This window comes from Palaemon carinicauda, chromosome 3, assembly GCF_036898095.1.
Source record: "Palaemon carinicauda isolate YSFRI2023 chromosome 3, ASM3689809v2, whole genome shotgun sequence".
NCBI lineage: Eukaryota > Metazoa > Arthropoda > Malacostraca > Decapoda > Palaemonidae > Palaemon > Palaemon carinicauda.
Window position 1 is genome coordinate 87,481,466 of NC_090727.1, and position 11,291 is coordinate 87,492,756.

At 43.7% G+C, this 11,291-nt stretch overlaps 1 protein-coding gene across 3 annotated transcripts in view; it reads right to left on the reverse strand.

The window, feature by feature from the left end:
• Positions 1–10,169, reverse strand: part of LOC137638366 (uncharacterized) — a 96,042-nt gene extending 85,873 nt beyond the window's left edge. Inside the window, exon 1 of one of the 3 annotated variants that reach the window (XM_068370399.1) lies at positions 9,783–10,169. The gene's annotated coding sequence lies outside the window, so the exon portion shown is untranslated. The remainder of the gene's footprint in view (positions 1–9,782) is intronic. The other 2 variants (XM_068370398.1, XM_068370397.1) reach the window with 2 other exon arrangements.
• Between the last annotated feature and the right edge of the window lie 1,122 nt (positions 10,170–11,291).

Sequence of the window (11,291 nt, forward strand, 5' to 3'; positions counted from 1 at the left end):
TTAAGTAATACGAAACTCCGTTTTTGGACATGGGCATCGAAGGTTTCTTGATTGCACACCATAAGGCTTCTGACTGTCCTCGTATAGGTTTAGACCTATTAAGATAATATTTCAGAGCTCTGACAGGGCAAAGAACTCTTTCTAGCTCGTTACCCACCATGTTGGAAAGGCTAGGGATTTCAAACGATCTAGGCCAAGGACGTGAAGGAAGTTCATTCTTAGCTAAGAATCCGAGCTGTAAAGAACATGTTGCAGATTCGGATGTGAACCCAATGTTCTTGCTGAAGACGTGAACCTCACTAACTCTTTTAGCTGTTGCAAGGCAGACGAGGAAAAGAGTCTTGAGGGTAAGGTCCTTGAAGGAAGCTGACTGGAGAGGTTCGAACCTAGGGGACATAAGGAACCTTAAGACTACGTCTAGATTCCAGCCTGGAGTGGATAACCGACGTTCTTTAGAAGTCTCGAAAGACTTGAGAATGTCTTGAAGGTCCTTGTTGGAAGAAAGGTCCAAACCTCTGTGGCGGAGAACTGAGGCCAACATACTCCTGTATCCTTTAATCGTAGGAGCCGAAAGGGATCTCTCATTCCTTAGATGTAAAAGGAAGTCAGCTATTCGGGTTACAGAGGTATTGGTAGAGGAAACTGCATTGGCTCTACACCAGCTTCGGAAGACTTCCCACTTGGATTGGTAGACTTTAAGAGTGGATACCCTCCTTGCTCTGGCAATCGCTCTGGCTGCCTCCTTCGAAAAGCCTCTAGCTCTAGCGAATCTTTCGACAGTCTGAAGGCAGTCAGACGAAGAGCGTGGAGGTTTGGGTGTACCTTGTCTACATGAGGTTGACGTAGAAGGTCCACTCTTAGAGGGAGAGTCCTGGGAACGTCGACCAGCCATTGAAGTACCTCTGTGAACCATTCTCTTGCAGGCCAAAGGGGAGCAACCAGCGTCAGCCGTGTCCCTTCGTGCGAGACAAACTTCTGAATGACCCTGTTGATGATCTTGAACGGAGGGAATGCGTAAAGGTCGAGATGGGACCAATTCAGCAGAAAAGCATCCACATGAACTGCTGCTGGGTCTGGAACTGGGGAACAGTACAAAGGAAGCCTTTTGGTCATGGAGGTGGCAAACAGATCTATCGTAGGTTGACCCCACAAGGTCCAAAGTCTGTTGCACACGCTCCTGTGAAGGATCCATTCCGTGGGGATGACTTGATCCTTTCTGCTTAGGCGATCTGCTGAGACATTCATGCTGCCCTGAATGAACCTCGTTACTAGAGTGAGGTTTAGACTTCTTGACCAAATGAGGAGGTCCCTTGCTATCTCGTACAGGTTCCTCGAATGGGTCCCTCCCTGCTTGGAGATGTAAGCTAAGGCTGTGGTGTTGTCTGAGTTCACCTCCACCACCTTGCCTAGCAGGAGGGACTTGAAGTTCATTAGGGCCAAATGAACTGCCAGCAGCTCTTTGCAGTTGATGTGGAGAGTTTCCTGCTCCCTGTTCCAAGTTCCCGAGCATTCCTGTCCGTTCAGGGTCGCGCCCCAGCCCGAGTCTGATGCATCCGAGAAGAGATGAAGATTGGGGGTCTGAATCGCTAACGAAAGGCCCTCCTTGCGAAGGAGGTTGGTCTTCCACCACAAGAGAGTGGTCTTCATCTCTTTGGTGACAGGTATAGAGACTGCTTCGAGCGTCAAATCCTTGTCCCAATGAGCTGCTAGATGGAATTGAAGAGGGCGGAGGTGGAGTCTCCCTAACTCGACAAACAGGGCTAACGATGACAGGGTCCCTGTTAGGCTCATCCACTGTCTCACCGAGCAACTGCTCCTCTTCAGCATGCTCAGAATGCATTCTAGGGCTTGGCTTATTCTTGGGGCCGATGGAAAAGCCCGAAAATCCCGACTCCGAATCTCCATTCCCAGGTAAACAATGGATTGAGAGGGAGTGAGCTGGGACTTTTCCAAGTTGACTAATAGACCCAGTTCCTTGGTCAAGTCTAAAGTCCATTTGAGACTCTCCAGACAGCGACGACTCGTGGGGGCTCTCAACAGCCAGTCGTCTAAATAAAGGGAGGCTCTGATGTTCGATAAGTGGAGGAATTTTGCAATATTCCTCATCAGAAGCGTAAACACCATAGGAGCTGTGCTTAGGCCAAAACACAGGGCTTGGAATTGGTACACAACCTTTCCAAAAACGAATCTCAGGAAAGGTTGGGAGTCTGGATGAATAGGAACGTGAAAGTATGCGTCTTTCAGATCCAACGAGACCATCCAGTCCTCCTGCCTGACCGCTGCTAGGACCGACTTCGTCGTCTCCATAGTGAACGTCTGCTTGGTGACATAAGCATTGAGAGCGCTGACGTCCAGCACCAGTCTCCAACCTCCTGTCTTCTTGGCCACCAGAAAGAGACGGTTGTAGAAGCCCGGGGATTGATGGTCCCGGACTATAACCACTGCCTTCTTCTGTAACAAGAGCGACACCTCCTGGTGTAACGCTAGCCTCTTGTCCTTTTCCTTGTAGTTGGGAGAGAGGTTGATGGGAGAAGTGGTCAAAGGGGGTTTGTGGCAGAATGGTATCCTGTAACCCTCTCTCAGCCACCTGACAGACTGGGCGTCTGCACCTCTTCTCTCCCAAGCTTGCCAGAAGGTCTTGAGTCTGGCTCCTACTGCTGTCTGGAGAGGAGGAGAGTCAGTGTTTGCCTTTAGAAGTCTTGGGACCTTTCCTAGACCTGCTCCTGGAAGAGTCTGGACGGGAGCTTCCTCGGCTGGGGACTCTGCCACGAAAGGGCGGAATAAACCTTGTAGCAGGAGTATCAGCCACTGGGGTGCGGTAGGTCCTGGGAGCTGAAGGCGTAACCTTAGCCTTACGAGCTGAAGAGGCCACAAGATCATGAGTGTCTTTTTGGATCAAGGCCGCAGACAAATCCTTGATAAGCTCTTCGGGGAACAAGAACTTAGACAGCGGAGCAAAAAGGAGTTGGGACCTTTGACAAGGTGTGATGCTAGACGAAAGAAAAGAGCACAGTTGCTCCCTTTTCTTAAGAACTCCTGACACAAACATTGAAGCAAGCTCGCCAGATCCATCCCGAATAGCCTTATCCATGCAGGACATTAAAAGCATGGCCGAGTCCTTGTCTGCAGGGGAGGTCTTCTTGCTCAGGGCCCCCAGGCACCAGTCTAGGAAATTGAACATCTCAAAGGCACGAAAAACACCTTTTAGGAAGTGGTCTAAATCGGAGAAGGTCCAACAAACTTTAGAGCGCCTCATTGCTGATCTACGAGGATAGTCGACCAAACTCGAGAAGTCAGCCTGGGCAGAGGCAGGGACTCCCAAGCCTGGTTCCTCTCCTGTGGCATACCATACACCCGCCTTAGAAGTGAGCTTAGTAGGTGGGAACATAAAGGAAGTCTTCCCTAGCTGCTGCTTAGACTGCAACCACTCCTCCAATATCCTTAAGGCTCTCTTAGATGACCTAGCAAAGACGAGCTTAGTATAAGTCGACTTAGCAGGTTGCATGCCCAGCGAAAACTCAGATGGCGGAGAGCGAGGGGTAGCAGAAATAAAATGGTCTGGGTATACCTCTCTGAAAAGAGCCAGGACCTTACGAAAGTCAATGGATAAAGGAGAAGACTTGGGTTCCTCCACGTCTGATGAGGGGTCCAGGTGCGCAGCTTCCTCATCAGAAGCCTCATCACCAGAGTGTAGCGAAGTGAAAGGCAATGGAACAGTGGAATGCTGAACAGCAGAGTCTGAACAAGCGGGTGCATCAACGCCTGTGGTTTCATTCTCAAGTCCCTGTTGTTGAGTAAAAACCTGAGGTTCAGGCTGCAAAGACTGGTCAGGAAGAGTAGAGGAAGGTAGGCGCATGGGTTGAGGTGGCTGACTCCTAGCATGAGTGTCTTGCCTCAAGAGTTGCGCTTGCTGTAAGGGAGGCGGATGCGCAGTAGCAAATTCCTGAGGAACGAGTTGAGGTTCCTGAGGTGAGAGCTGCGAGAGTTGAGGTAGTGGCTGCGCAGAACGCAGTTCTTGTCTCGCGAGTTGAGGTTCCTGAGGCGCAGGCCTGAGGAGTTGAGGCTCTCGCCTTGAGGAGGGTTGAGGTCGCTGCAGCGAGAGCTGAGGTGGCTGCCTCATGGATGGAAGAGGTTGTCGTACCTCAAGAGAATGCTGCCTCGCTGGTGGAACTGCAAGCGGAAGCGGAGGCAGAAAGACGTAAGACTCCTGCTCCCATTGCTGAGGTTGTCTTAAGGAAGGCGGAGGTAGCCGCACACTGCTGGTAACTGGCAACTCAGTACGCGGTAAGGTATCCTGAGGAACCTCAACATCATACGCCTGGCAGACTGGACTGCGGCGAGGCGGAGCGATCGCAGGAGGAGGTGTAACCTTCTCAGCCTGACACTCGCGCATTAAGACCGCAAGCTGTGACTGCATGGACTGCAACAAAGTCATCTTGGGGTCGACAGACGCTAAGGTCTGCTGAGGTAAAGCCTGAACAGAAGATGAGGTCTGTTGCGGCAACACCTTACCTCTCTTAGGAGGTGTGCAGTCACCTGATGACAGCGGAGAGTCAGAGCTAAGCCAATGACTGCAACCAGGTTGTAGAGCTCTTGAGGTCTGGACTTTGCGTTTGAGAGGTCTAGAGACCTGAGTCCAACGTTTCCTCCCTGACAATTCTTCAGCAGACGAGTAAAAGACGGACTCAATCGTCTGCGGGTGGGAGTGACGGTCTCTGTTAGACACGCCCGCAACCACCGAGGATACTTCTGTGCGCCGATCAAGGCCTGCCGAACCCTTTTGCCCTTCGACATTGCTTCTCCCCTGGGCTTGGGAGCTTGCAAGAGGTCCCGGACTGGGAGGACGACTGGCACGCACAGAAGTACCCTCACGCACCACACTGACACTGACACTAGCACTTGGCACTGCACTGACACTAGTACTCGGCACAACACTGGCAATATCACCTCCCGCTGCACTTTTGACCTTAAGTTCTTTGACTTCTGCCACAAGAGACTTATGGTCACTAACCACCGATTCCACTTTGTCTCCTAAGGCCTGAATGGCACGCAAAACAACTGACATATCAGGCTGAGCACAAATAGAAGGTTCGGGGGTAGCCACTACAGGGGGAGGAAAAGGTTGAGGATCGTGTGGTGAGGAAAAAAGTGAAGAGCGAGAAGAACTCCTCCTAACCCTCTCTCTCTCTAACTTAGTTGAATATTTTAGGAATCGTACAAATTCAAGTTCCGAAAGTCCGGCGCATTCCTCACATCGATCTTCCAACTGACAGGGTCTTTCCCTACAGTCAGAACAAGCGGTGTGAGGATCAACCGAGGCCTTCGGAACACGCCTATTACAAGACCTACATCGTCTATGGGGTGGGGCTTGTGAAAGGTCAGACATCTTGAATCAAAGAGTTAGTCAAGGGGGATTCCAAATCAAGCAAAAAGATCGTTAACCATTAATCAAAAAACCAAATAAGAGCTATCTAAGCTAATTATGAAGGTCTCCAGTATAGCGAAAGCTGAAATCTTGAAGAAATACTTCACCAAAAGCCGTGAACAATACTTCAAAATCATAAGCGTATCCCAGAACGTCTTGCCGGAAGCACGACAGAGGAAAAAGTGAGGTGGCGTCAACAACAAGTACTGTAGTACCTGGCCACAGGTGGCGCTGGTGAGTACACCCCCTTCTAGTATAGTGATAGCTGGCGTATCCCTCCCGTAGAATTCTGTCGGGCAACGGAGTTGACAGCTACATGATTATCGGGTAAGTTTAATATTGAAAAAAACCAAACGTTAGTTCATCTTTGAAACAGCACGAAGACTATTCAAAGAAAATCTTTCATAAAATATCTACTAAAAAATATTCATTTAATAACTCTTACAGAGCAAATGATTTAAACTTAACGAAAATAAAAGTTGAATGGGCTCAACATTGTTTAACTTCAGTTTCCAAGTTAGGACCGCCTACTCTCGGATTAGGGGAGGAATAGGTAAGACCGCATATAAACAAATCATTAAAATTTATCTTGATGTTTAGTATAAATGGAAAGCTAATCGAAGAGGCCTAATAAAGGCGGGTGAGATATAAAATATATAGAGGAAAATCTATAATTAACAACAACAATTTATAACGTGATAAGATAATTGCTAAAAGCCTAAAACACACTTCCGTACACTAAGGGAAGGGTCGGCCATTTTTACTCTATGGAAAAAAACCAGAGATAAAACACTTTTACTCTCCTTTCAAAAGCATTTCTTTTGAGGATAGTATTGAATAATCCAACACGGCGAAAGCAATAAAACCAAAACCAAGTACTTCACCAATTTGGTAGAAAACTCGAGGTCATAATAGCGAGTGGAATCGACTTATCGATGAAACCGACAGAGAAGAACTGGAGCTGTTTACATGTATATGCGGTATCTGGCCGATAGTTGGCGCTGGTGGGCACACCCGCTACCTTCATGGCGATCGCTCGCGAGTTTTTGAATTCTGTCGAGCCGTCGGAGACGTCAGCTATTATATATTCACCGGCTAAGTTTAATATTTAAAATTGTATTTTTCCTAACATACTTACCTAGAACTACCTTCTTAGGAGTTACTGGTAACTCTACCTAACCGACCAGCTTTTTGTATAGTTTACCCTCTTCCCGTTTTCTACGGGCTCAACCTCTGGCAGTGTGATACGTGCCCGAGGCGACCCGGGGTCGGGCAGCGTGCTAGCTCAGGTCGAATCGTCAGTAAGTTTCTGGTCGCGACGTGATCAACATCTCGCCGCGCTCTCTCTTACCTTGTGCGACTAATTTCCTCCAAATATATAAATTTTTGAAAAACCATAGGAGTAACTGCAGAACAGACCAGCCCTTTAAAAACACACACACACACAAAAAAAAAAAAAATAATAATAATAATAATAATAATACTATGAAAATTTACAATCCCAATACCGAAGGATCATTTGTATCCAGGTCTGTCGTACAATAAACACCATCTACATAAGCAAGCATAATCACAGGTATGACGGTTGGCCAAACTAACCCTATCACTTCACTTCTTTATCACTAAGTCTAACCTCAAATTACCCAATCAGATTTGACAATTGTACATTCTAATAAAGTTTTTCTTGGGATTTCATGAAATACGTTAAAAAATGCACTATGGCGGTTCACTTCGAATGTAAAACTCTCATTTAAATTATGACCAACAGTTGTGAGACTTGTTCAACACTCCAAGCCTTATTTTACATAATAATCTTGAAAAATTGAAATTTTTACGTAACAATGGTGTTCTTCCAAGAGAAACTAAGTGTCCTAAATATGCTAAGCCTTATAGTTTACCTTCAGATCAACAATACAAGCACTATCACGCCAAAGGTCGTAAGACTAAAACTAAAACACTTGTACTATCACGCCAAAGTTCGTAAGACTAAAACTAAAACACTTGTACTATCACGCCAAAGTTCGTAAGACTAAAACTAAAACACTTGTACTATCACGCCAAAGTTCGTAAGACTAAAACTAAAACACTTGTACTATCACATCAAAGTTCATAAGACTAAAACTAAAACACTTGTACTATCACGCCAAAGTTCGTAAGACTAAAACTAAAACACTTGTACTATCACGCCAAAGTTCGTAAGACTAAAACTAAAACACTTGTAAAGTGTGATTCGGGTCTTCCCCCAACCGCAGGTCGTTCCGGTGATGTTTCTACCCGTCACCCGAGAACATCGGACTGACTAATAAGGTAAGACAAGATAGCATCCTAGGTCAGGGTGAATGTAGTTTGTTGGGACGGGTGTAAACTTCCTTATGACCTGTCAAATCAATTTTATTTATGGGGAAGTTGTCGTTTACTTTGATCTGAAACATAATTTGAAAATAGTTTTATCGTTTATTAACGTTACCTTACCATGAGTTAAGCCAGTTGGGAAGCAAATACAGGGTTGAGACTTTGCCTTGGATAAGCTAGGAATATGGCAGTCTAAGGGGAGTAAACAGCTCTTAGATTAAATTAGGTGAGCCTTATGTTAGTTGGGGTTCTTGTGTTTATTCCCCTTTTAACCGTTTTACCCCCAAAGGACGTTACTGGTACGTTTCACAAAACACATCCCTTTACCCCCATGGATGTACCGATACGTCCCTGCAAAAAAACTGCTATTTACAATATTTTTTTTATTTTTTTTGATAATTTATTGAGAAAATTCAGGCATTTTCCAAGAGAATGAGACCAACCTGACCTCTCTATGACAAAAATTAAGGCTGTTAGAGCAATTTAAAAAAAATATACTGCTAAATGTGCTGAGAAAAAAATAACCCCCTGGGGGTTAAGGGTTGGAAATTTCCTAATAGCCTGGGGGTTAAAGGGTTAAAATGTGCGTTTTCAAACATAACTATTGAAACCACAACAATAAAACAAAGCAAAGACAGAAAAATAGCTGGATTGGAGCCTTTGTATAATGCTGGAACCATTTTCTAGGCTTGATTGCAAATTTACGGGATGTGTCCCGACCAACTACAAACTTAACTGACAGGTAAGAATGTATGTGGATGGGACAGCATAAATGGTAAAAACGAATGCTTTATTATTTAAGACGACAGAGGCTTTAACTATCGTGAACTTAGTAAACTAAGCAGGAGCTACCCATGACTGGTGCGTGGACTGGACAGTAATTTGAAAATATTTCCGTGGTAAGGGTTAATGATATTGTAAGGACATCACTCCCTCCGTCGTCCAGCAATGTCACCGAATTCTCTATTTAATCTAAATTCTCCTTTCGCCACACTGTGGCTAACTGTATATATTTATTCCGCTCCCTCAGAGCTACAATTTCATGTAATTATTATTTCATTACCTATTTCTATTGACTTGTAATTCAAGTATTTGTGCGTGTGAAAAAAACATATTTTGGCGGTTAGTTCAAGCCGAATTGGCGCCGGCTACTTTTCCGTCCGCACCCTGTATTATATTCCCACGTATGTTTGAATAAACTGTCAGTTGTCGTTGGTGATAGCTCGTCTCACTGTCCTTACAATATGTAAATTGTAAATATAATCCGGAGCCTTTGTATATCAACGGACAGCTCCTCCTTTAGAGTGCATAAAAATGGACACCAACTAACCTAAACTCTCCCCTCAAACCTAACCTACAAGCCATGACCTTACCTACTTGCCTAACGGTCCCCTGCGACGCCCCTCATGCTGGCGAATTCTTTGTCTGCCATCATTATACATACAGCCTTCCCCCAATTTTGGGGGGGTAGCCGACATCAACAAATGAAACAAAAACAAAAACCGGACCTCTACTCTCTACGTTCCTCCTGTATCTACAATCCTGTGAGACATCGACAAATAATTCATATAAAAATTGAAAATATAATTCATATGATATATTGGACCCATATAAAGGATGTTTTAAACCAAAATATAAATTTGACAAGTAATAAGAGATATTTCCAGCACCATTTAACTACATAGATCGCAACATCTTATAAATTAAATGGGGTTTTAAACACCTTAGAGGTCCAGTCCGTCATTCTACAAAGGGCCCACATTGGCTATTCTTATTTGGCCTTAGCCAGGCCCGGGAGGAGTTATATTCCGTATGGCCCTGACCTGCATTGAATTAAACTGTGATTTAGGGTAAGTCTGGGCCTAACCCACGCTACCTTAGGCTAAATATAAGACTGACATACGGTAAATTTGGCCAAGTCTAAGCCCGTAAGCGGTAAGTTACGCTAAGTCTGAACCTGGACACTAAGTTTCTTTTAAAGTTTCAGCACACACTTGAGACTTACCCTCAGCCACTACCGGATCACTGTCGTCAGTTTTTCTTCGTATGGTTGTTGAAGCTCAATTGCTTTTATTGTTATATCACTAAACTGTGGACAATATAATATAAAGTGGTTAGCATTTTCTTCTACATCACAAAATACACAGTTTATATTTCCATCTTTGTTTACATCGCGAAGGCTGCGAAGTAACCGAAGTTACTTAATCAATGTTACCAACCAATTTATTGAGCAGCATTAAAATTTTCTGCTAAATTATTTTTTTAGGATGTATGTCGGAAGTTTCTTTTTATTTTATATCAAAATATTATTATCTAATTATTTTAAAAACATAATTTGGTATTTATTAACCACTAAGTAAACAAAACCAATATGTAAAACATGTTACATTTACGACGCCTTGTGGCATCCCTGCTTCACTATAGCTGGGGCCAAAGACTATATACTGAAGGAAGATAGGAAGTCTCAAAATAGAATGTTAATACGCTAGCTGGCAACTCCAAAGCGAACACAATAGTTGGTTGCTCCGATTTTAGATGGCGTTGTAGGTATACATCGTTTGTCGTCTGTTTGTTTATATTCAGAATTTGATAGTTGACTCAAACGAAAAAATGGCGCCGACAGTAAAGAAGTCACACCAGTTTGTTGTGTGCCATAATCAAAAAGAAACCGATCCTCATTTGGTATTTCACAGGTTCCCTAAGGACAAAGAACGGTGAGTCCAAACAGTATAATACATGCAGTATGTGCTGCTAATGAGTAAGCCCCACTGATATTGGATGTAAGATTAAGGCAAGGCATCCACAGTAAATCTCTTTTGTTTTTCATTTTTTTTGTTGGCTTGTATGCTACCTTATTTCTATTTCCAACCCCCCTTTGATTATTTTTGTGTGTGATACAATTTTGTGTTATTTTGATCCTTCTGATTGTACATTTATACATTTATTAGTTTATCTACTAAACTATACATGAGTGCATCATGCTTTTCCATTTCAATAAAAAATAAAATACAATTGTGTTTTTATACACCTAATATCTCTCCATCTTACAGTGGCCTACATACTGCAATTAAATGTATGCCTACACATAAGCATTTGTGGCTATGTTTAACAAAGCAGATATACAGTATGTTTCAATTTATTCGAATGTGGTATTGTATAGAACATTTAAAAATGGTTGTAATATACTGTACAATACTTAAATTTGCAAGAAAATTAACTAAATCATAAGAGATATAGCTATTGAATTTCTAAAAAATAGACTGAGAAACATAATTTGCAATTTTGTTACCTAAAATTTAAGAATATCATGAATATATGAGTAAAATATACTGACATAGTAATGCAAATTATGAACAAATATGTCGCAAAATTTACAATCGAATTCCATCCTATATACCCGTAAGCATTACCGCTCTCAATGTTTGGTTGCTCGCTCAAGAGATGGCGCCATTTGTTTCGCATGGGAGTATCTGGCATCTTTTCATAGCACACTCATTTGTGTGTTAGAAGCCTG